A 26,778-nucleotide genomic window follows, 5' to 3' on the forward strand; every position below is an offset into this window, starting at 1 on the left:
CACCGTGACCCCAGAACCGTTGCTTTTTTCACTCTCATTTACAGTTGTGTTCTCTAGAATGTCATATAGTGGAATCATGTCAACATTTCTGCCATATCATTTTATGGCTTCTTTATTTTTACTACTGGAAAACATTCTGTTGTCTTGATATACCATAGACTGTCCGTTTATCTAATCAAGAACATTGTGATTATTTGCAGGTTTGAGGAATTACGACTATAGTTCCTATAGAATGCTCTGTTGGGGATATTTTAAAAATAGATTTGCAAGAAACTGTCAAGTAGTTATTATTTTCTATTGTTGCTATCAATGAAGGAGCATTCCAGTTGCTCCACATTCCCACTAGCAAGCATGGTATTGTCAGTGTCTTGTATTTTGGCTGTTCTAATGGGCGTGCAGTGATACCTCATTGTTTTGCTTTGCACTGCTTTGAAGATATATGACGTGCATGTTTTCATTTGCTTTTTTGCCTTTGGTTTTCCTCTTCAGTGAGGTGACTGTTAAGCTCTTTGCCCACTTTTTAAATTTTGTTGCTTGTTTGAATTGAAGATATCATTTTATATTTTAGATAAGTATATATTATAAGATTTGTCTTCTGTAAATATTTCCTAGTTTTCTATGGCTTGTCTACCATTATTTTTTTCCCAATATTCTTCACATACGAAAAAAATAGTGATTTTAATGAAGAATTTACGAGTTTGTTCTTTCTTGGACCACACTGTTAGTGGTCCTTAGAGAGTTATTCCTGTAGTTTTGGAGTCCTAGGGTTTTTTACTGTACAAGTATTTTTCCCAACATTTCAGGTCATCGTCTAGGACTTTTTCATGCTGTGTGGTTCTTGCGCTGTGTGTTGGGAAGTCCGCCTTTGTTCCATAGTGTTACAGTCTTAGTTTGTTAACGATCAATTGACAAAGTTTATGTGGATCTGTTTCCAGCTTCTCTGCTCTTTTACACCATTGATATTTTTATTTATTTATTAACTTTTTCTCGAGAGCCACACTGTGTTGATTATATTATAGCTTTACAATAAACATGGAATTGCCAGATAGATCAGCAAGGGCCAGATGTATGCTGATATATAGGCTGACCTCAAATTTAGTATGTTGCTAAGGATGCCCATAAGCATAAAACAGTATGTCCAGTTTTAGGAAATGCTGGGGACTGAATCTAGGCCTTTGTGCATGCTAGGCAAGCACTCTGTCAACTGATCTATATATTCCCCCACCCAGCATAATAAAGTTGTTTTGGTTATGTAAAGGAATACATTCTGAATTTTATAGTACAGTAATATGATAAGCCATATGAAAGGATGGTTTTACAGATAATATTTTTAAGGTCATTGGTATCAAAATACAGCATTGGAATAAGTCAAATGCACCCTCTTTCATTTTTTGTGTGTGTGAATTCCTTTAGAATAATTACTCTATTTCAATATTTTTAAATGCATACAAATGATATAGTCAAACTGCATAGAACAATATTAAGGATGATAAATGCCTACACATATACAATACTCAAATATAGTTTGGTGCATCAGGAGTTGTTTTGAAAAAAATCGAGGGACTTGCAATCAGTCCTGATTTTTGATGTTCATCATCCTACAGCTGAAAATACATCACCACTTTAGGAAAGGCACCTGGGAGTAAGCAAAAGCTATGAGGACCATGTGGTGGGACCAGTAATATAATTAGCACTATTTTCCTGGAGCTAGTGTATGTGAAAATTTGGTTAAAGGTATAGTATAAAGAGTTTCATTTTTTTCTTTCAAGGAAGGTTTATTTAAAAGCACTAGTTTTAGTTCTTATTTCTAATAAAAGATGAAAGGTTATTTACTGTAGTTTCAGATCCATATTGTATGGAACTTTGTCTTGCTTGAATGGTAACTCCTAGTGGGTTTATTTTTCTGGTATACTATGTATTAAATGCATTGCACCTGTTCATACAGACTGCATTGCATTGTGGTGTTTGTGTAGCTGGATGCTTCAAACAAGAAACCAGTCTGCTTTCTTCTAGGGTACTAGCCTATTAGCAAGTTAATTAAACTTAATTCTGTTTTTGTCTTACAGTTTTGTTTATGGTCTTGGTTTATTTACTGAACAGTGATTTCTTCTTTGCAGTTATCAGTTTTGTCTGAGATCAGTTTTTCTATTGTATGGAGTCTGTTTCTTACAGTCTCCTTTAAGACTGCTCTGACTTTAAAATCATTACTAGGCTTTTGTCAGAGCAGATTTGTTGACATTTTTCTCACATTCAAAAAATAAATTTGAAAGATTGCACAAATAAGCTATGTAATTCCTTATTTCCTGCTAATATGCAAAAATGTATTTATGATAATTACACACGTACTGTGTGCCAGAGCTGAAACAATACATTCCTCATAATGGAGCATAAATAAAGAAGGTGGAGCCAGCTGCTCTTAAACTGTTTATTTGCAAGCAGTAATGCTATAGAGAATATACCTTTTCCACTCTGTTAGTCTGGCAATACTGAACCTGTTGCTGCATTAGACGAGTTGCATTTTCCTGGATAGGGGAAGGAGGGCTGTCTGCTGTCTGGTAGGAGGGCTTTGTCTGTGCCTTTCTCTCTCTCTGTTTCTGTTTTTCTTTCTCTCTCTCTCCTCTTTCTCTCACTGGCTTGCTTGCTCTGTTTCTGTCTTTCTCTCTCTCTCTCTCTCTGCCCCCCCTTTCCCTCCCTCTTGCTCTCTCTCTCTCTCTTCCCGTCTCTGTGGTTTGTAAGGTAGGTTGCAGTGTGTGTATATACACAACATCAAGAGCAGGAAAATGGACTCATTAGGGAGGCAGGCAGTCATTACCACTCACACTGTACTTCCAGGGAGACACCGATTATGAGAAGAGAAACTCAGCGCTGGGGAAGAAGGTAGGGGCAGACAACTTTCATAAAAACAACCCTGCCTCCTCAGTCCCCCTGTATTTATCATCTTATTTAGTCTACAGTGCTTTTAGGCTTTCTTTCCTGAATTTTAATTTCTGTATTTAAATTTGACAGAGCTAATGCTAGCTTGAAATTTGGAACATCTATAGGAGACCTACCCTCTACTAATTTTCTTAATTATTTAAGGGTGTGACCTTGTGATTCAGTTTTATTAGTTTAAAAATAATTACAAACAAACCTATTTTTCTTACTAAAGTAATGAGTAAATCAGAATCTTTCACTCTTTTAAAACAAACTCCTCCGTATGTTTGTCTCTTTGCTTTTCTTGTCTGTTTATGCAATTCCATCTGTCTGTCTATATATCATGTTGTCCTTATTTATTGCTAACTGGATTTTGTTAGTTATTTGCCAGTGAGTTTTAGCTGCAGTGCCAGTGTGGGTACTACCAAAACGAGACTCTTGTTCTTTGTTTTAAATTGAAGTTTAAAGTCCATATTTACAGTATAAATCCTTGAAGCAGGTTGCATACTTTATGCCAGCATGTTTATTTGATGACATTGGACATAAGGTGAGGGGTAGCCCCTGAGGGTGGGCAAGAATCAAGTAACTATTTTTTTTTTTTTTTTTTTTGCTAGTACACAGGCAGAAATAGTGCATCAGGGGGTTTTAGTTTGAAAGAAATGGTGGCTATTTTCTAACTTTTTGTTTTACAGATAGATTGCTGTATTTATATGGGTATTACTGTGGTTAGTAAGAACACAAACTTTCTTAACAAGAAGTTTTTATCCTGGGACAGTTTCCTTTTAGTATGTTACTGCTTGTTTATGCTTGGGGAGGGAGGAGTGGAGGCTGGTCTTTTTAATTTTTTTTTTTTTTAACAAAGTGGAAGCTATGAAGTGTATCAGGCCATTTTTTGCAACAACTGTAAGTATTCCCTTAACATATTTGAGTCCATAGATAATGTATTTGTTATTGCAAATATGTATTTGAGGGTTTTTAATTTTTATTTCTTTTTTCTTTCCATGGTGGCAAAAAGTTATGTTTGAAGCCAGCTTACATTGTTGAGGAATTTTCTAGAATAGTGCTTTTTTTTTTTTCAAAATTTCAAGTAGTTAAATAAGGTGGATTTGAAGGATACTTTTAGATAGACTTTTATTTAGGTTTGTACAAAAGTAAAACTTTTATTCGTCTGATAAAAATTAAGTCAGACAGTGAGGCACATAAATGTTTTCAGAATATACACGAGCAGTGATAGAAAATGAATGCTGATCTGTGGAGATCTTTGATAATAACAATCACCTTTCTGTAATACATTATTTATTTATTATAAGTGGCAGACTTTCCCCTGTTAATTCCATTAGGCCTTTCTAACAACACAAAGAAGTCCATAAAGCAATATTCTTAACCCACCTGGGACACGAGAGCAGACTCCACAACACAGTCTCAAGGTTCAAACCTAGTAAAGTGTTTTATTCAAAATCCATTATTAAGAGAGTAGTGAACTTTTGCTACTAAGAGTCTTTTTTACCCCTTCTTTAAAAAAAAATTATACTTAGATTTTTAATTTAGTTTTTTTCCTCTACTGTCTTTTTATCTGGAAAGGCCAGCCTTGACTAAGAGCAGTACAGACCTGAAGTACATTCTGTCAGACCCTTTCAGAGATTGTTTTCTTTCTTTCTTTCTTTCTTTCTTTCTTTCTTTCTTTCTTTCTTTCTTTCTTTCTTTCTTTCTTTTTCTTTTTTTTAATCAAAGGTCCAAGGAAAGTTTGAGGTAGGCTTTAGGAAATGTGTATTAACACTGTGCATAGTTGGTGTTTTGAATATAGTTTTTTCCATTTCTGACAGTGATCCAAAAAGTTGTTTCAGAACTAATAGGTCAGAAGTGTGTCTGTGTCAAACACCTGTTATTTTTGGTATTATCTCTTGAAGAATTATCTAAGATACTCTTTTAGATAAAAGAAACCTTTTACAGATTGTTTGATCAATCATTTTCTTGTGCATGTATATTTTGTGGAAATATTGTGTATTTATGTACATAGTTCATGTTTATATGGATCAAAGAATCATAGATGCATTGCTGATAGAAGTTTAAATATTTCCCATTGTTTTTACATTAACGACAAGTAAACACCAAATGCTGTAACTCCAAGAGAATGGAAATTTTTTTACCTCCCAGAGAGGATAAAAGCAAGGAAAATTTTAGTCATTTCTGTGGTGGTTTTAATTTTTAGAATGTGTTTTCTTTTGCATTATAATTCTTGGTTGGCCTTCAGTAAATCAAAAATATTTTTAGTATGAAAAATAATCTTGCCCTTTTCTGGGAGGAACTGTCATAATCTAAATGCTGCAGGACATTGTAAAATGTGCGTAAGTAAACTTAAAGCCTGTGCCCTCTGCTGCACAGGGATTTGGAAAACTGAAAGACTTGCGTCACAGGAGGGCTATAGAGTGCCAGAAAAATTCATTAACCAGCCTTGCTGGTTATGGTGGGCTCATCTTGCTGTTTAAGTCCCGAAGCCTTGGTCAGGTCACAGTGTGTTTCATTTTAATGTTAGGGGAGACAGTTATCTAACACACCCACATGAGGAAGTGCTCTAAAGCAGTTATTTCATGCTTTGCCATGCCCTGTAGCTAAAACAATTTGGTATTGAGTGACGTGTGTGCTTTTTAACTCCTATCCGATGAAAATCAGCTTTGGCTCTTTGAAAAGCACCCAAACAGTGGAATGCCAAACAGTATGATTCAAATGCTAAGCACATGCCAGTTTAAACTTTCTAAATTTTTTTTTTTAACTGAAGGGTGAATCAGTATGATTATTTTTAATAGAAAGACTATGTATGATTTCCTGGATCTTACTCAATAGGGCTTCAAAAATTGCAGATACACTTTTCCTTCATATTTTTTTCTGCAGAAGCTTATATTCATCAAAAGGAAAGCAGCTGCATACTTTCTCCCTGAAATGTTAACAAATAAATGGCATTCCTGTTTATTTATCTATTTTTGAATTTTAATGATTAGTCCTTGTGCTAATTAACAAATTCCTGTATTCATAAAATCTGGCACTATATAAATAACCAATTGTGTGATTATCTACACATGTTCTGGCTTTCTATAAATATGGAAAGTATTGGTGGATGTGTCCATGGACTGGCCCAACCCAGAGTTGTCGCTGGTCATGCTGTCACATAGGAAGCCAAATTTAGGCCCCGAGCAACGTGTTGCTCTGAGGTCTGGCAAGGTATGTGGAAGCAGCGTCTGGCCCTATGCTCACTGTGATCTTTTCTGGCAAAGGGAGGTCTGCTGTTGACATTCTTTGAATGCTGCTGGTTGCAGCCTTCTTCAGTTGCAAGCATGGCCTCTTGAGAGTAGCTGGTGATACTGGGTACTCGAGCTGTCCCACCTCGGATCTACTTAAAAATATACACATTATGTATTTTAGTAGAAAATGTGCTTAATTTAACATCTACTAAAGAAGCCCATCCTAATTTTCTTAACTAGAAAGAACCTAAGCTGTACCGAAGAAAAAAATCTGAATATTTTTAGTTATTCAGCTCTATAAAATACAAACACATTTTAGAAATTTGGTATCACAAAGAAACAGGTTATCCTACAGTAGTGGCATTACACACTGTCAATTGTGCAAGGTATATTTGTAAGTGTTTTTTTTTTCTCTCCGTTAAAAATAATCTTAAAGTAGCTTACAAAGTAGCAGGTTTCCATATGTCTTTTTGTCTAGACTTAGTTTTGGTTGACCCTTGATGGCATCCACTTCCAGAGTTCCTAACCTAGTCCTTCTGTCTCCCTGTGTTTTCATGCACCAGTAGCACATTTTAACGAAGCAATCTGTTCTTTGCTTAGAGGTCAAGGCCTTTTAAATATTTTTTCATTATATAAGACATTTTGGTTGCTATTATGCAATCCCTTAACTAGCCAGGTACTTTTCATTTGTGACCCAAAGTCTAAAGGCTACATGCATATTCTACACATTATAGAAAATGTTTGACTTCTTGTCCTGTTACACAAATATCCTATAATCACATATCAATATCCATACCTATTATATTTAATGTACCAAGAATAATTTCGTGCTGTTTCAGAAGCAGTAGAGGCAAATTTCTGAGGCTCTAAGAAGGAATAGTGCCACCTACCTGTTATTACTGTGGAGCATGTGGCATCTGCCACAGCAGGTGTTCAAAGCAGCATTCAAGGGCTTAGAAGTGGGACTTTTTCTGTGACTCTGTTCCTTCTGTGGTAATGGACAAATTGACAAATACTCTGCTGGTTCTGCACTTAGCTGAGGGAAAATTATGCTTGATTTTTGGCTCCATAACATCTCTTCTACTTCAGAATCAAGCTCTTTGGCTATACTGCAGTTGACTGGAAAGTAATCAGCTTGAGGACATGGAACTTTTGCCTTTCTGGAATCTTTTGACACTCAACTGAAACTCTAGGCAGTGTTTTGTAGTTCTGTTAAGCAATGCAGCTCTTACATAACCACTCCAACCCGGACAAAGTTAGCAACTTTCCTACATAAGAATATTGAGAAAAGGAGCAAAGACAGTAAGTTGATCAGTTCCTATAGTTGGCAGATGGAACCAAACACATTTGTCATTAATTCTGAGTGCTTTTAATTGAAGGTGATTGAAAGGGTTGTGGTTATAATATACTGCTTGCCTTTTTGTATAGGAAGTAGCTTTGGCATTGAAGTCATCTGTGTCTTCAGATATGATGAATTTAATGTTCATATTTCACATTAAACAGTTAAGTATCAAGAATTTATTCGAAAAGTTCTCATATTAAACTACTAATGTAAGGAGTTATATTAAAATATATTTATGTATAGTAGAGTTTGCAGTTAGAAGAATCAAATGATGCCCAATAAATTGGAAATCATACAAATGGGAATAATTACAAATTACACATAGTATTATTTTGCCCTTAAAGAAATTCAATGTGAACCTTTTTTGAAACAAATTTGAAAAATTTGTTATATGAATGTTAACAGTTAGAAGCCTTTAATTTTTCTCTTTTTATTAAATTACTATGGGTTTCTGTTTTTAGTTTTCTTTTAAAAATATCATATGGTTTTACAATCTAATTGTGATTTGTTGTTGTGAACTCATTTTGTAGTTTGATCTTTCCAGCAAATAAAATGTAACTGACAAAAATTACAGGAATGTTTTTGATTTTTGTGGGTATGCCAACTTAGCCATTAGTAAATATAACTAGCAGAATGTTTCTTCAGGTTATGTTACTTTTTTGGTTCTCATACGCACATGTGATTGTCATTTAAGGTGAAAACACCTTACCTAGACATCCTTTTGTTGTTGTTGTTGTTGTTGTCGTCGTCGTCGTCTAAATAGAAGCTAGGCAAATGCTGCTAGAAGGGTTGCTTTTCACTGTTTAACTTTTAAAATACCGGACACACTAAAACTCCTCTTAATTCAGTAAATACACTCCTGTTCTGTATATACATATTCATGTCCCTATGTTTTTGGTCATATATTCTTTTCATCTGGGTTTTAAGTAGGATAAAAAGAAGTAAAATGCTTGTAACATTTTGTGGTTTCTTATATCATCAATGATCTTTATTCCCTCATTTCATCTCTACAAGGGAGAGAAATATATGTGATTAAGAAGTAAATTGAGATAAGTAATACTGAGGGTGGGAAGAGTTGGTGAAAGAAAAATACTTGGTGTCCAACTTTAGTGGAAAGCCATTGACCATTCCATACAGTTTCCTTTTTCATCCTGCTAAAGCAGATAGGTCTAAATACTCTGTCCATCCTGAGACAGATTCTAATGGTGCCACCTCAACAAGGTCATAGCAGAAGTCAAAGCGTTATATGAGCAGTCCTCTCAGTACTAGGCTTCTTCCTGTCCCTTAATCTTTGGGGTTTGAGCTGTGAGCAGATTTTCATATTGGTGAACAGATATATTTGTTCTGTAAGAAGTTTTCCTAACAAAGCTTTCCCCAAGCAGTCACCAAAGCAGCACCATGAGCTGACTTAAAGTGGGTGAACTGATCCACCAAATTTGTGTGTGTTTCTTCTTAAAATAATACCAAATAATTTTATATAAAACAGCAACCAAAACACCCTCTTAAACTTTCCATCAGACAAAATGGATTTAGGTTTTGTTTTACGTAACCACTTTCTGAAACCAGTTTTTAATAGCCCCTTCCCTGCATCCTGCCCATTTGTTGGTTTGCTTTGCAAATGTTGAATAGATACAGATAATTTTTTACTTTTAAGAAAAAAAAATTATACTCTTACATTCTCAATGTATCCACCAATATGAAGATATCTAGGTCCTACACATAATAGTTTCATTCTATCAATTGGCCATGAACAAAAGAAAACTGGTTTTTCCTTGTATGTTGAGAAAAACCCTACATTCTGCTACAAAAACCTCTTCCTCTGGAATCAGGTGGTAGTAATTAATGCAAGAAAGGATTTAAAGTGGCTAAATCTGGAGGCCTTGTTTCTTTTGATTGTGATTTTAAATAAGTCACAATCTCTGTTTTGCAGGGTTTTTTTTTGTTTTTTGTTTTTTGTTTTTTTTGTTTTTTGTTTTTATCTTTGACAGTAAAACAGTAAAGCTCTGATTCTATTTTTTTTTTTTTTTTTAAGTCTTAGTCAGTGTGATTTTGTTTTAGGTAGCTATATTTGTTGCTCTGTCTGTTCATAGTTTTTGTTTATAAGCTAAAAGTGGATGGAGGAAGTTTGAGTTCATAATGGTGGAAGAGTAAAAGGAGCCTGTGTGGTCCGAGAGAGAGCAGAGCACTTTAATTCTGAGGTGGTGGGTATCAGGGTAAGTAAATGTCACAATATATTATTGGTCTTATTTAATGACTCAATAATTGCAGTAAACCAAAAATTCTTTCTTGACAGACTAAAGGACTTAATTGCCTGTGTGCAGTCTGATAAAAGACAGTTTTAAGTAAGTTTTAAGAAAGTGGAGTGCAGCGTAGCCTGTGTGGCTCCACACTTTCCCAATGGCCACTAGATGGAGAGGCGGTCCATGTCCACAGCTTGTCCCTGGTACACAGCTCACTTCTGAGTTTCTACTGGCAGAGCCGAACTGTATGCCTTTGAACATTTTTATGAACACAGACATGACATTTTGGCGATGTCATCAGAGAATATATTGTCTTCTGTAAAAGCATGATGTGATTTTCATGAAATTGAAAAAGATTTGTTCTTCCTTAGCCCCCTGTAAATACGGGCAGACATGGGAGGCCAGGATCACAACTCTTGTTTTAACTGCCACAATAGACCCTTTTGCCTCTTTCAAATTTGTCCATTTAGAAAGGGCTCAGAATGAATGTCAGCACGACAGTGCCACCTTGTGTCCCTGTTGCTATGAGAGTAACTAATGCATGAGCCAGTGAAAAGGAAAGAACTGGACATTCAGAAAAATATTTGCAATTTGTTCTAAGCCTAGATTAATGATACAGAAGTTCTTATGAATTGTTTTGGTGTGTTTGAGAATTCTTAATTCTCAAGAAGATGTTTGGATCTGTGCATTTCCCCCTTCTCATACTAGTGTGTATTAAAAATTCTTTTAAAATGCTGAGTTCAGAGGGATGGGTTTAACTTAGAATTAGAGATGGAGAAGACAATGGATAGGAGAGATTTTCACTCAGTTCTTACAACTTATAAAACCGAAACTCAGCATATCAGACATGGAGCTATTTCTTCCTTTGAATTCTGATGGGAACTTTTATATGTATCCCTTGTAATACCACTTCTCAAATTGACTTGTTATTGTTTCTAAGCATATAGGCAATATAAGCCCTGGGCTGGAGGATGAGGCTTATGTATGAACTGTCATTCTGGAACCTTTTATGGCATTCAGAATACTCAGTCGAGTTACTTGAGGTCCACATGAATACTTATACTGAGTAGTTTATGACACATTTATTTGTTTTACACACACACACACACACACACACACACACACACTTACTTTACCAAGTTTTAAATGCATTTCTCTTTTTGGAGAACACCTTTTGACTTACATTCTTTTCAAGCAATCCTTTCTTTTTTTTAAGATATTTAACTTTTTTTTTGTTTTTTTTTTCCCCCCTTAGGTAAACAAGAAATTACTTACTCTAGAATGTGTCTTATGGCTGGCTGTGTAGTCAACACTCGGTTTCTAATTCCAGCTTCACAACAAATTTCTTGTGAATGAGACACTTGACCCTCCTATATCAGTGCATAAGATCATTGGACTGATCCAGTTGATTGAAGGGTGTCAACTCATGAGTTTTGGAGGGCCTGCTCTCTCTCTCTCTCTCTCTCTTTTACATTATTTTTGTACCTTTGGCATCTCAATTTTTGAATTATTACTGTAGCTAAAAGTTAAATTACTTGTTGAAAATACTGCTTGTTATCTCATGATTTAGAAGAGAAAGCTCTTATAGGGGTTAAATATGATATGGGCAAGGAAATTATAACTAAAGGACATTGTAAGATTCTGCACTTTATTAAATATTAAGTTTGGTTGATTGGACTACCATCTTTAAGCTATAAAATAAGCAAAATAAATTTAAAGAGCAACTACTTGCCACTTTCATATTATTTCATGCTATTTTAAACTTTTTTCATAACTTTAAAAAATCAGTATTAAGGTTTAAATTTCACGTGTTTTTGCATGGAATTTACACCTGGGTTTTAAGTCCACGTATCACTGAAAATACAAATAAAGTTAGGATTGGATGATTCACTTTACTTTTTAAGTTTGCCCTTGTAATTTTAAAAACAGCAATCTCATTAAGTCATTGTGAGGATTAAATGAGTTCATGTCTGTCAAGCTCTCACAAGTAGTAAGAGCAGTATCCAGATACTAATGAGTGTCCCTGCCATTACTGCTGTAACTACAGAAGGAATGATGATAAAATCCAAGTCAGAGCAAAACACACAACTTAGAACATTAAAATTTGGGACATTTCTTAATTGGAATGCTTCTTTATGGCAGCAGACTCTTTAGAGAGGTCCTTGAAATTTTCTATAGTTTGCCTTAATAACTAAAAATTGTAATACTAAACTAAAACTACTGTTTTTAAATAACTTTTTAAAGTTACTATTCACAAGTTACTTTTGATCATGATATTTATTAAGTATAAAAGCTAATTTTTTAAAAAATAAGCAATTATTATGGAAAATGTTTTCTTTTCAAGTATTTAATTATTATACCATAGTTCAGTGGTTTTTAAGCATCAGGGTGCCTAATAATCACCCTACGGTGTTGCTTAAACTTTAACCATCACTACTGGTTCAGTGCAACTCAGGAATCCTGCACTGTAGCTGGTCCAAAGAATTCAGAAAATTTTAGTAGACTTTTACATCATCTACATATAGCCACAGATGCATCACAATCAGCAGGTGAGTTTTCATATGTATGGATTCTGAGGTCACATGTATCTTACAAAAGCTACTTTACCAGTTTTTATTGCAAACTGTGAGAATCACCATTTTTTAAGATGTAATGTTAAAATATGTTTATTGTTGCATCTAAATTAAACTTCACCGATCATATGATCCCTTTACTAAATACAACTGTATTTTACATGTGGAAGGCTGGTCATTCTTCATGTATTAAAAGTTTAGTCTTGTCTTATAGCCAAAACATAAGGAAGAAGGACAATACTTATTGTTTTTCACACAGAGTACTTAATTTAATCTTTACCTACAATTCTGTGTGAATAGTGATAGTCTGCCTGTGCTTCAGATGAAAAACCCCTGTGTTGAATCCATTGTGACATAGGTTGACAGCTGTGCACATCAAAGTTGAGATTCAGGGTCTGTGTTTTTTCCACTACATTATATCATTTCCTCCCCCTTCATTCTAATGAATCTTTATCAAATTCTCATTAAGTATCTAATTTTGGGAGGCATAAATCTGTGTGAACCACTTGCTATAATAGTTATTAATTAAATCATGTTGATGGAAAGAAATTCTTATTTTCTATTGAAAATGATTTCTGGCTGGAGGTAGAAATAAAGGACCAATAATCAAAAGGACCCTACATAGTTCTATTAACTATGATTATTGAATTCTTAAATAGCTTTACTTATGGGGCTTTGAAATCCCTATACCAACATTATGAAGTGTTTTCTACAAGAGAAGAAATCTAGGCTTGTAATGGTTCAGTGACTCACACATAGTTGCACATCTAGTTAAGGGGCAGAACTTAGGTTAAAACCAGATTCAGTTTAATATTGATAGCAAAGTTAGTGCTCTTAATATATAATCAATAACTTTAAAGTTACTCCTTACTATCAAGGTATACCCCAGAATCAAGTGTATCATTTGTTAAACACAAATCATAATAATAAGCTTTGTAGGATATAAGTTTATTTCCTTTATAGGAAACATACCATCTTGCTACAATTAATAAGTTAAGGAGTTTCTTTCTTTAATTTGTAAAGTTTGAGTTAATGTGCAATAGTATATAGACATTACTTTAAAAGAACAATCTTTTGTTTATATTTTTTAGTGTTAAAGTTCTTTAGTGGAATATTATTTGAATGAAAATTTAAATTTTATCTATTCTAATATGTTGGTATACACAAAATTTCATATTGTAGCCATTGTTATCAGTCTTAAAATAATTGAATTACATTATATGGTGAAAAATAGAACCAATGTATCAGCAACTTTAAACAGTTAAAGTACCTTACCATGGAGCATTTCAAATAGTCCTGTTTTAAAAAGAAAGTCTTTGTATAATGACAGTCTTTGTATAATACAGTTTGGTATACGAGCTGGTATATGTCACACTTATTTTGTATAAATTATGAAACATGTAGTGCTTATGCTTTTCTATAAACTTACTAATACTCTACATGCATTAGAGTAGTCACAGAGTAGAGAGACTCTAGTCTGTATCACCCATGCTTGAAAATAACCATGATCTTATAAAGTAAGATAGCTTACATAGTTTGGGAAAATTTTAATGACAACCTAATTTACATATTAAACATTATGTATGTATGTGTGTATGTATGTATGCATGTATGTATAGCCACAGACTTAGTAACAGGGGAATGTGATCTTTTCTTTAGAAGACTTTCAATTTGGGGGGATTTATTTGGGTTACATTGAAATTCTAAGAGTGACCTTTTCTCAAATTACACTCTTTTAGGTTGTCATCTAGGGAAGAGTGAAGGGTAGATCTTAAAATTAAGAAGTTTACCTACTCTTTTTTCAAATATAGAAATTAAAACATTATTTTGTAGGAAGCCAAATTTAGTAACGGAGCATGAAATGGAAAATTTTGTCAGTAATTTATTTAAGCTCCACAGGGAAAATTCTGTAGGCTCTTTGAATATCCTAAATTTGTTTTGATTTGAAACCAGCTTAAAGGGCATGTCTATCTTAAAACAGTTCTCCATTTTTCTGAGGAAAATTCCACAGGAGCTAGTAGTGGGAGGTAGTATACCAACAATGACCCTTTTGGGGCCAAATAAGCACTTTAGCATAACTCACTCCTTCCTGTTCCTCTTGCCTAGTGGTCATGTTTAATTTTGACAGCTAATTTTATTTCTTTGCAAACACACAAAGTCAGAAAGCAAAGTCAGAAAATCGGGAGGGTAGGGTATTACTGGTATCATGTAGATGAGGTTTTTGGCTTGGAATAAAATGTAAAAAAAAAAAAATCTAGCCAGTATAGGGACATGGGAAGCAATTAGTATCTGAAAAAGGTACCCTTGCTTTACAGATTAGGCAGGAGCAGCCTAAATAGGTAAAATGACTAGTTACAGTTACACATGAGTTTTCACTGTTGGAGCTTGTACTGGAGCTTTTTCTTCAGTGAGAACATTGGTTGGCTTGGTGCCTTTATTGATGAAGAAACTCTTTAACATCCCTGCAGCCTGTTTCCTCCCGCCTCTTTTCTTGCTGTTGCTGCAATATGTGAAAATGATTCTCATGATAGTTTCAGACTAGAGGTAGATTGTCAGGCACGTCAGAGCAGGAAGGATGTTTAGAACAAGCTTCTCTGGAAGGTCAGCGTGCATCCTTCTAAACATGTGTATCACTTTTATTTAGATCACATATGTAACAATCATGGAGTTAGAAAAGGAACATGTTGTTGAATAAGTAGATATTGTGCTCATGGCAGAGCTCTAAATCTGGAAATTGTAGTGAACACATAAGGTTTGAGAAAACAGCTTCATAGTCATATTATATAATTTAGAGTAGAAACATTAATTAGAACTTTAGTCTTCAATGGGTTTATAACTTTCTCAGGTATCTCCTCTTCTTGAGCCTTGTGGGAAAATTTCACCTTGGTTCCCTTCTTACCTGTCGAGGTCATATCTATTAGCATCTCACTGTTACAGTACACGTAAACGTCTGTGGATGTTGCAGTGTGTGAGCAGTAGCATCACGGTTCATTATAATGCCATCTTACTAATTTCTCTGTGCCAACTGAAACCAAAGCCTGAGTTTTACTTGATCACCGAAAACTAAGTCAGTAACTGCATAGAAGAACTTAGAGGAGATGTCATATTCGACATGGTTTGCACACACTGCAATAGAGTGTCCAGTCCTCTAAACTTTTATTAATGAATGTGTGAGTTATTACCAAACCTTAATGCAGATCAGGTAGATGGTTTTCACATTGACATTTCCACAGACATCAGAGCCTTGGATTCCAGTCTAAGAATTGAAATTGATTGAGGCCAAAAGCAGCCATACATTTGATTCACAGATGTGTCCTATTTGTAGAGAGCACCCATTCCTTTGTAGGTGGGCCTGCTAACAAGTGTGCTGTGTTTCTATCTCAGCAATGCAGTCAGTTGCAGTGGCATGAGGAGACTGGTGGTTAGGCCATGAGGCTCTGATAGAAGCAGAGTGCAGGCTTCTCACCTTCCATCTAAATTCACACCAATCGGCAGGAAATTAAATGTGGTTCTTAAGAAATGTAGAATGCTTAAACTAGAAGTAGCTAAAATAGAAGGAACTAAATGATATCTTTAAAGAATTTTACTTATTTTCCACAGTTTTCATCTAGACTTCATCTTGATTAACTTTTCAGAATAAAAGATGAAGTTGACAGCCTTAAAGAGACAGTAGCCTTAGCCTACAAACTATAAAATTATAGTTTGTGCAGTTTAAATATCCTTGGGGACAGACAAATATGTTCTTATCTACTGCAAATTAATTGTTTAGTGAAAATTCTCTACGAAAATAGGTACTGATCCCCAACATGTTATTTATGGATAATTTAGGATATAAAAAGAAGTAACAGTTCAAAAACTTACTTGTACTGATTTTAAAATTATGATTTTAGATTTGAATGAGAGGGAGAGAGTATTAATTTGATTAATTGCCATTTAAATATGCAGTTTCAGGTTTGTGGCATCTCTATAAACCAGGATACAAAGACCATAGAAAAAGATTCTTGTTTGGAAATTACATTTCATGTGGCTATAAAAACACTAAAGAAGTTTCTTGTTATAATAAGGTGAAAGTGGTTACCAAAGAAACAAAAGTTTCTTATCACTTGGCCTGAGGCAACTGTGGCATATTAAGCTTAAAATGAATTCTTGTCTCAGGAGTGCACACAACACTTATTAATGTCTTAGAAATTATGCACACATAGGAAAAAGGAATAGCATTTTCAAGATACGTTTGAGAAAGCATCTATTGGGGTACAGATGGTGTCTAATATGTAATGTAGATACTTAAGCCTTAGTCCTATTTTGCTGTTTTTACCTTTTACTGGGGCTTGACATTGTGCAGAATGACTTGTTTTTTGTCTTTAAAGGGCCTTTCTCTTCATGATAGTCAGGTTCCCTGGCGTCCTGAAAGAGTTAATGTAGTTTCCAAGAGTGCCCAACTTCCTTCCAGGGAGTAGTGAGTGCATGTGAGCTAGTCTGGCTCCAGGATATGTGTTCACATCCCAAAACCAATTTGGCACAACTTAAAATGTCTGCTAGGCAGAGGATTCAGTGTTGTTAGGCCACGCAATTAGTGCTTTATTTCATGAGCACCAAATTCACCCAATAGTGTTTTGTTGTAAAGAAGAGGCTGAAATTCACAATAACGGGTTTCATTTATCAGAGCCATATGGGACTCACCATCTTTGGATATATTTGTAAGGCTTTCACAAAGAAGAATCCTGAGGCATCTCAGATTTCACGGATTGGAGGGCAATCTGGATGAGGATCATTTGTTTGGAAATGATGAACTATCCTTTCATATGTAGTCTCCAATTTCAGTAATCCTTGAGAAGATCCAAAATGCCAGGAAAGAGTTAAGTAAGCCTCAGCTTATTAGCTTTATTGGACAATAAAGACCATGGTTTTTATTTGCACGTAGATCTGGTTCAAATGCCAAGTGCACCTTTGATGTTAAAATTTGCCACCTAATCTCTGTAGTTTGTGATGTGGTCTGTATGAGAGGGAAGGTGGGTTCTACGACTCAACTTTTATTTTTTTTTTTATTTTTTTATTTTTTTTGTCACTTTCTGCTAGTCGGTCTTGGTCATATGTCAGTGGGTTGCTGGGAATCTTTGAGTAATATAGTGAACTGAAATTTTAACCCTGGTACTTTTGATAGCTGATAATTCAACATTATTTCTGTGCTGCCTCTTTTCCCTAACTGTGATCTTTAAGGGGATGATGCAAGGTGTTCCCCAAAGTGCTAATATAAGTTGATTTTTAAATAAGTTTCTTTGTTACTATTCTTTAAACTTAGATATTTCTCATAAGATATTCCTTCTGTGATTCACTTGCCTTGTACTTTTTTTGGTTTCATATTTTACTTGGCTATTGATGACCTATAAACTAATGTTTAAGCATTCATTAATTGAATATAAATGTGTTTGAAGTGAAGAGCACTATTATGTAATAATAGAGTACTATTATGTAATTTTATTATAATATTTTTCAGAGTTTTTAATTGTTGATTCTGTAGGTTTATTTTTGTTGTTTGGGAGCTCCTGGTGCTGCCTGATAAATCTGGCTAAATTGGAATATGTACAGGTAGTTAATAGCACTGTGACAATTGTTGAAGCCTGTTTGAAATTCATATAAACTTCATAAGGGTGCTGATTGCAATTTTAAGTTGTAATGATATTGGCATTCACTTGAAATACCTTTTGCTCATTTTCAATATTACTTTATTGCACTTGCTTTTACTTTACTATTATTGAATTTATACTGAATACTTAAACACTTCATTGGTTAGCAGTCTTTTTATTGGAATGTTTTAGGTTTCTCAAAGAATGGTCACTGATTTTTTTTTTTCAGTTATAAGCATGTTGAATAACTCAACTTAAATAGAATTTAGCTTACTCTTTATAAAATTTTCAACTCTACATTGATACTAATATACATTTTTAATACTACTTCATAAGTAGCAAAATACCTGAATCTTTCCATTTTTTGCTAATGTGTATTATACTGGGCAAGAACAGTACTTAGATATTTCTGACATAGCACATCTGGAATGGGTACACATGTGTTGCTATAGGATGTTTACTCATTCTAGCCAATGAGACTGCTGAACAATAGGTAGAAATTGGAATTATAGAATAAATTATAACTGCTGAAATCAACTTAAGCATTAATTGTGCTAGGTGGTCTTCTGTCTTATGATCTCTCTTTTTCTTTATTTCATTCTTAGTCAGATGTTCTCAATTTAATGCATATAATCAATAGTTAAATTTTTTCAAATTAAGCTTTATTGTTTTCTTCTTTCAACAAATAATAGGTATTGTGACCAAAGGAGACACATTTTTTTTCTCATTCAAAATATTGTTATGAACTAAAAACAAACTCTTTTTGATGATGCTTGACAAGTTATATACAGAATTCTGAAACGTTTCCTTTGTGAGAGCAATGCAGGATTTGGGATCATTGTCAGCAGCATCAAGGAGTTAAAAATGGTACTGACACTCACATTAGTATATGTAGCTCTAGATAAATGGTATTTGACTGGATTTTTGATTCACTAATGAAATATAGGCTGTGAGGAGAAGATAGAGAAGATAGGCACCTGGGTCAAAGACAGAAATGTAGATGTAGTGTAATAATCAGAAGTGTAGTCCTAGTGGATCTCCTAACAAAGGGCACAGAGGATGGAGGATGAGGAAGGCAGCCATGGATGGATTGTACATGTAGATGATAACATATTTGGATGCTGAGACGACAGTGCTAAGCAAAATGATCCGGATTATTTGTTGTTTGGTGCCTGTAGTGGCCCAGCTTTCTGCATTTATATTGAGGGTCTCAGGTAGAGTTGAGTGGCTCCTGGAATTAATGTTTATCATATACACAGGATCACAGGCCATTTATTTTACATAAGAATTTTATTTGCTTGTGATGACAGACCTTTTTGAGCTTAAGGTATAGTAGGTTTCTGTTTGTATCTTATAGGCAGGGTCTATGTTGTTTTTTTCAAATGATAAGTATGTTTACATGGGGCAGATGTGTGAGATGCATGACTATATGGACACATGTAAGGAATGGTTACCTCTAGCTCCTAGACTTTTGCCTTTTTCTTCTAAGTTTTGCTTTATTCCCATCCCCATCCCACTCAATATTTTCTGGGTAGAGAACAAATGCTTGCCTTTATCAGTTTATGTGATTTTTATTTCCTTTTGTTGTTTTGTCCACTGAGTTTGATTTTACCTCAAGAATTAAGGCTCAAATATAATGAATTTTAGTTCTCACATCCAAGAGTATTTCTATTTCTTCCCTGCCCATTTGTCCATATGCTTGCTGATTCCTGATAGGCTGTTCAGTGAGACAGCACTTCTCTCTCTCTCTCTCTTGCTCTCTCTTTTTCTCTGTCTTGCTCTCTCTCTGTATGTTTGTGTGTGTATGAGAGAGAGAAAAAGAGAGAGATTAGTTAATTGGTGTTAGCAGAAATATTTTCACATGTTTTATAAGCAAAGTGCAGTAAGGTATATAAATGTAGATATGATCCAGACACGCGCAAGCTCACGACTGTCACTGCTCATGCATAGGCGCTCAGAAGTAATTAATGTTAATAAGATTTTAATGTGCTTGTGAGATCATAATGAGGAGAAATGAATGCTCTGATTAGGAAAAGGTAACTGTGTGTATGTGTTTTGGCTTAGAACAAGATTTCAATTTTTATAAACCGCAATTTCAGAACTTGTTTGTGATTGCATCAATTGGTTTTTATTTTCAAATTAGAGGTCTGTTTAGCCATTTGAATGATTAACCAAATAAATGGGTGAAGCCCTGATCATAAGGAATAGTGCAGGTTTCCATTTATAAGGCAGTGTCACTGTGTAGTAAGGCTGTGTTGTCTTTTCCACTGTACCAGTTTAACATCTCTTAAAAACAAAATCAAAGTAAAAATCAAGCCATACAACCGTTTCCAGAAGCCACTTGTAAAGACAGTACTTAGTTTTGTAGACTGTTACCTCTCTATCCTGTAGGTGACATCTATAGGATCTATACGACCCAGAGGTACAGATAACCTTCTGCCACTCGGTGGTGGTATAATTAGTTACAGTCATATGTTTGATGCTTTTTAAAGTCTTTATTTAGAAAGATACTAAATGCCCAGTATTTTTCTTCCTAAGCATAATCCTTATAAACTTTAGAGGCTTATTGTCTATTGTGTAAAGAATGGTATTTCAAGGTAAGCAAAGATGCTGTCTCAAAACATACACCAATACTACACAGACAACAGCCAGGTGATAGATTGGCTTAAACCCAGATGTCTTAAGCACTAGGGTATTTCTCCACAACAGTGTATGGAAATTTTTATTTACAGAGATTTAGAATATATCTACAGTATTACTACTTTTAATGGTAGGCTAATATAAATGCATTTAAGGGGCTTTGCCCTGTGGCCCTTAGAAATCACGTATATATTTTATAATATGAATTATAGGTAGAACTATTAAAATATTAGAAACATTTTGAAATTTAAGAAAAAGTTTTGGATCTAAATTGAGATATAAGGTACTGTAGTTGATTTCCAACTAGGTTACAGACAGTTACAGACATGGTGAAGGCTCTGAGGTTTGTTTTTTATATTATAATATTTTTGCTTCTGTTTAAAAAACTATAGGAAGTGTCAAAATTGCTTCTACCAACAAATGTGAGATCTCTGTGCTTTTCCAACAGTTTTAAGGTTTACTTTCTATCGAATACTCATAATGGTGGTTATCTCACAAAACAAAGCATTTTCTGTTAGTATTGATTAGTTGAATTTTTCGTATCACAGAGACATACAATTAGGAATAGTTTTCCTATTCTCATTATGTAAAGACTTAGTTTTTTGTTTTGTTTATTAGTACTTGGATGGCATCTTATGGTAAAATTTCTCATCAAATCAAGGTACATTTCTAGGTTTTCTGTCCTGAGTTTGTCTGTGCTGTTTTCTCATAATTATAAATGATTATGCCTTTATAATATGTTTTAATATTTAAGCTGTTCATTCCCTTCTCCAATCTACTCATTACTCTTCTTGTTCAGAGTTTTCTTGCTTAGTTGTTATTCCAAATAAACAGTATAGTCAGCCAGAAGAACATGTAGAAATGAAAAAAATCACCTTGCGAAAATTTTCATGTAATTTTAGATGCTCCTGACTTGACACAGGCATAATAATTATCTTTATGGGGTAAGGTTTCTTATACCTGAGTTTTCCTTCCATTTATTGAATAACTTTTGTGTCTTTATAAATATTCTATGATTTCCTCATATAGATTTAAACATTTGATATTAAGTTTCTTATATAGTCTTCTGTTTTTCTTTTAATGCTGTTTGCTTAGCTTCTTATATACTTAACATCCTAAAGAAGTGTCTTCTCTCCCATTATATTTTCTACTAGCTGTTTTTTTTTTTCTACATAGAGACTCCTGTTTACATGTTAACTTTATGGTTTGCTATGTTACAAAATGATTTTACTTGTCTGTGGTGACCTGAGGTAGATTTGAGACTGATTATAGTACCTAACATCTGTGAAACTGTGGACAGGTTAGTTTGCATGTCCATCTGAGTTCCTATAGCAGATTACCATCTATTGAGTCACTTATAAGCAACAAAAATTTATTTGTTACATTTTTTGAAACTGAAAGTCTAAGACTGTAGCCAGCATGGGCAGGTTCCAAAGAGGGCCCTCTTCCATTTTGGAGACTGCTGAATTCTCTTGTCTGCTCTCATGCCAGAAGTGAACAAACTAGCTAGTTGGGCTTTCTTTTGAAAGGCAACAGTTTCCACTCATGATGACACTAACACCATGATCTCAGCTAATCCTAATTATGTCCTAAAGCTCCATCTCCTAGTGTTATCACACAGTGATCTAGAGGGTCAGCATCTGAATTCCTTGGGGCAGGAACATGAAGATTTACTTCATTAACACTGACGTGCATCCCACATTTGCTAACTGGGTGCTATAGTGCATCAATTTATCCGTTATCATTTATATAAATAGAAGTGGCTGTCTGGAAACTTTACTAATATTTTTTTTGGTGATGCTTATGAGTTCATGATGGCTAAATATTGAACACATATGAATTCATGATGGTATTCATGTGAGAAGAATAGTACTTCCTAGCCATTATATAAGACTTCTTGATTAAATTGGTGAAAAACCAACAATGATATTTTAGTAGTTCAGTGTCTTTTAAGCTTCAACTCTAATTTACAAAAATGGATATTGTCTTATAAATCTTTTGAATTCATTTGATATAATCTATTCTTAAAAAATATATAAAATTTTAAGGTTTATATTATTCTCATATCTTGGTTGTGGTAAGGACTGATAATGCTTTGTTAGTTGTTGTTTTTATTTTAATTATTTTATTATTATGTTGTCTGTTCTTAATTTGCAATGCTCACACAAATATTCCACCCATATATATTCTTATTCGTAGTGTTGCTGTATGCTTTGAATAAATATATGAAATGTCTGTGCGTGTATGTGTGTAATGCATGCAAGTATGTTTTCAGATATGTGTAGGTGTATTTACATGTATGTGTAAGTATGAAATCCAGGTTCACAACTGCATGTCTTTCTTCACCTGCTCTCCATTTTTTTTTCTTTGAGATTGGCTTTCCTCACTGAATCTGAAGCTCTTATGTTCAGATGATTGCATAATGAACTTGAGTGATCCCCCTGTTTCTGTGTTCCTCTCTGCCAAGGCTAGGATGTAAGGCTCATGACAGATTTTTTATTATGTATTTTATTATGTATTTTGGGGACTTGAACTCAAGTCTTTGTTCTTTAATAGGAAGCATTTGCCTCTCTTGATCCATTTCCCTAGTACAGAAACATTTTAATTAGTACTAAAATTAGACAAAAAGTGACAGGTAAAAATTTGCCAATATTAAAAAAAAGCTAAAGGTGAAGCATGATTATATCAGTGGAGAATATAAAATATTTAGTTGTTTTTGACTGAAATTTCTCAGAACCTGTCGGGATGAAGAGTAATTTCCTCAAAGAACTGTGGGTACATTCTGTTTATAGTTTAGGTTTTGCCAGACTTTTGGCTTCGCATTGTGTGAAAGTATTCTCTGTAGTCTCTCTTTGCTCTTTTATTCATTCACCCATGTCAGAAACAACATACAGTATATGTGAAGCACAAAGAATTGTTGTGTGTTGTAATCCTTTTTGAATCCTTTATGGAATACTTTATGGCAGTCCTTTATGGGTTGTCTTAGTCCCAGAGATAATTGAGGCAGGAAAATAGCATTATGTTCATGGAGTTTGAACCCAGTTATTAACCCTTCCTCTAACTTTATTCAAGTTATTTAGATTAGCAGTGTTAAATTTTCCTTATTTACAAAATAGTGTCTGTTGTATAAGGTTGTATGGACCAACAGTTATCAGTATAAACAATACGGAGAAGCAGCATTGTCATCTCTTTGTAAGATCCAATTTCAAGTTTTCCCAGAATAAATATTCAGAAATGGAAATGCTGTATCATCTGATAATTATATTGTTAATTTGAGAACCCTCCATACTGTTTTCTTTAGAGGTTACAGCATTTCATACCTCTGCTAACAGTGTGCAAAAACCTCACCTTCTCTATATCCTTACCTAAACTTGGCTTTTGTTTTGTTGATAGCCAATAAGTGAGAGATACCTCGTTGCAGTTTGATTTACCCTCATGAGGACTGGTGACATTCAGTATTTTTTAAATAATTTCTTTTATTTTGAGATAAAATTTAATTTTCTCCCTTTCCTTTACTCTGGCCAAGTCTCCCATATATCCCAATGCTCTTCTCAAGGTCTAATATTTCATGACTTTCTCAGCCACCAAGTAAAAGACCATACCTCTTATTACTATTGTATTGAAGGTAAGTTCCAACAAATAAACTTTTCAGTAACACATTCATAACAAATATATATAACATAGCTTCAGCCCATTTATAAAGATTGTGCTCCCGCTGTTTGGGTTCTCTGTTGTTGTTAACTGTTCCAGTAGACATGTCCATAGTAACCTTTTACCAGATAGGTAGTATTTTCACTCTCTTGACTGTTTCCTTGCCTGTGTAGAGGTTTTATTTTAATGTGGTGTTAAACTTACTTGCTGTTTATAGATTTTTATTTTGAGATGAAATTGAGTGTTTTTGTTTTCATTTTTCTCTCTTTGTTTTTAGTATTATACCTACAGAATCATTGATTACTTTCATATTTGTCTAAGAATTTTATATTTTAATGTCTATGTTTAATTCTGTATATTGAGCTGATTGTGATATAGAGGGTAAGGTAAGAAGGACCTAATTTCATTTTTATCGTGTTATATGGGTATCCATTTTTCTCAGCATCTCTCATGTATGGGACAGTACTTTGGCCATTGTATATTCTTAGTTTCCCTATTAAAGATTACTTGAATCTGTATGTGTGTGCATTTATGAGCACTCTGTTGTGAGGCACTCACCTTTAAGCCAAGATCTAACTTTATTTCTTTTGCTGTAAAATATTAGAATTTAGGAAAATGATGCTTTTAGGTTTATTTTTTCTGGAATTGATTTGGCTATTCATGATATATTCTGGTTCATATCAATTGTAAGTTTGTAGAATTAACTCTGAAGGTCACTTTTGCAATTTATAATGTAAACAATATTTAGACTGCCAGTCCATGAACAAGCTTTATCTTTCCATTAGATATGTTTTTGTAACTTTTTCTAGTCAATGTTGTTATAGTTTTTAATATCCAGTGTTTTACTTTGGTTTATTTCTAAGCATTTTTGATGCTGTTCTTATGATTTTAAAATGGGAATATTTTCCTTATGTCCTTTTCAGAGAGTTTATTATTAGCACATAGAAATGCAACTTACTTTTGCTCATTGATTTTGTGTCCTGAAACTTTACTAAATCTATTAGATTAAATAGTTTTGTCTTTCTTTCTGGAGACCTTCAAGATTTTCCCTAAAAGAAGATCTTGATCTGTTGTAGAACAAACACTTTTACGTTTTTTCTAATTTCGATGATATTTGTTTATTTTATTTTTGCTTTGGCTGTTGAATAGAAGAGGTAAGAGTGAAAATCTTTGGAAAAACATTCAATCCTAACTAATGGAAAGTGATCCTTGCACTTCTCACATGTGGAATATATTTTTTCAAGATACATTCCTTTCCTTGCTTGTTGTTTATCCAAAATACTGAAATCAGGAACCTGCTTGACATGTCACCATTCCTTATGTCCATTGTGGTACTGTTGACAATTGCCACAGAATTGGGACAGCCTAAATATACTACAGATGAATGATCAAGAAAATGTGACAAATACAAATGGTAGAATATTATCCAGTATTAAAACATTAGAACATTCTCTAATATGGGGCAATATGGATGAAAACTTTGAATGGATACACTAGCCAATCACAGAAGAACAAAGCTACATGATTCCACCTATATGAACTATCTAAAATATGAAATTATTTGAAGTGTCAAAGAGGATGGTGGCTTCCTAAGCAGGAGACAGGAGTAAATGGAGACTTATTGATAAATAGGTATAAGGTTTAATTAGGTGAAATAAAAAAAATGGTCCAGAGACTTACTCTATAGCGTGGTGCCTATGTAGTCATTACACCTAACGATATCATGCACTCAAAAATTTGCTTAAAGCCTAGAATCAATGTTAGTTAAGAGTAGTAATTTTATTTAGATAAATCAGAATAAGTTAATGGCATAATAATAATAATAGTAATGATAAAAACAATAATATTGAATTATAAAGGATGATCATATTGTTTTTACTGTACTTGCAAAAATCTTTTTAAATTGAAAATTTATTATTCTTAGGAAAAATTAATTGTAGGTTTTGTTGCAAGTGGATAATTTTTACTTCTATCTCCCATTGCCTCCATAAATATTCTTCATTAACATCCCTTTGTTCATTATTTTTGTACATTTTTGTACTCTTTAATTTTAATATTTTTTGAAAGAGTAGTTTTTTGTGTTGGGATTTGATTTAGGGCTCGAGGTTCATTTTGTATAAATGGTGGTATGGCACCTGTAGTACAACATACAGTGAAATGAACTGAATGTATTTGAACATTGCTTCTTAGACTCAGTTTTCCTTTTTCTCATTACTGTGTGGTTGAGAGATGATAGAAGAACTGAGGTATGGTAGTGGGTGCCATATACAGGGAACAAGAACAGCAGTTTTAGAAACCTTCCAATGCCCAACATTTCTCTACAAGATATGTATTAGTTGTATAGAAAGTGAAGCTATTTGTAGTAAGAACTTTATGTGTTCTTATGGGCTAACTAGCTCAAGGGGAGTGAGAATTGGAGATAGTCTCCTATTGAATTCTCTTCACTTTGCTGGCCTCTTCTGAGACACAGTGGTTCTCTTAAAGTATGATCTGACCCGAAATACACAATGCAGTGTTTGAATCACTAATAGCATGTGAGCTAATATTTTTGTTGTTTCT

The 26,778-nt window shown here is 34.0% G+C and overlaps 1 protein-coding gene and 1 long non-coding RNA gene across 24 annotated transcripts in view; one reads left to right on the plus strand and one right to left on the minus strand.

The window, feature by feature from the left end:
- The window catches only part of LOC143444056 (uncharacterized), a 29,063-nt gene extending 21,763 nt beyond the window's left edge, over window positions 1–7,300 (minus strand). The window contains exons 1-2 of the long non-coding RNA XR_013113581.1: window positions 7,040–7,300; window positions 4,303–4,348 (exon numbers count right to left, since the gene is read on the minus strand). This is a non-coding gene — a long non-coding RNA (uncharacterized LOC143444056). The remainder of the gene's footprint in view (window positions 1–4,302; window positions 4,349–7,039) is intronic.
- The window catches only part of Zbtb20 (zinc finger and BTB domain containing 20), a 716,739-nt gene that overhangs the window by 31,291 nt on the left and 658,670 nt on the right, over window positions 1–26,778 (plus strand). For 16 of the 23 annotated variants that reach the window (XM_076942929.1, XM_076942932.1, XM_076942931.1 and 13 more), the window contains exon 1: window positions 2,516–2,877. The exons of 6 other annotated variants lie outside the window; for them this stretch is intronic. The gene's annotated coding sequence lies outside the window, so the exon portion shown is untranslated. Of the gene's footprint in view, window positions 1–2,515; window positions 2,878–7,283; window positions 7,452–26,778 lie in introns of those variants that run through there. One more of the 23 variants, XM_076942930.1, reaches the window with a different exon arrangement.

The sequence above is a fragment of the Arvicanthis niloticus genome, chromosome 12 (genome assembly GCF_011762505.2).
Source record: "Arvicanthis niloticus isolate mArvNil1 chromosome 12, mArvNil1.pat.X, whole genome shotgun sequence".
NCBI lineage: Eukaryota > Metazoa > Chordata > Mammalia > Rodentia > Muridae > Arvicanthis > Arvicanthis niloticus.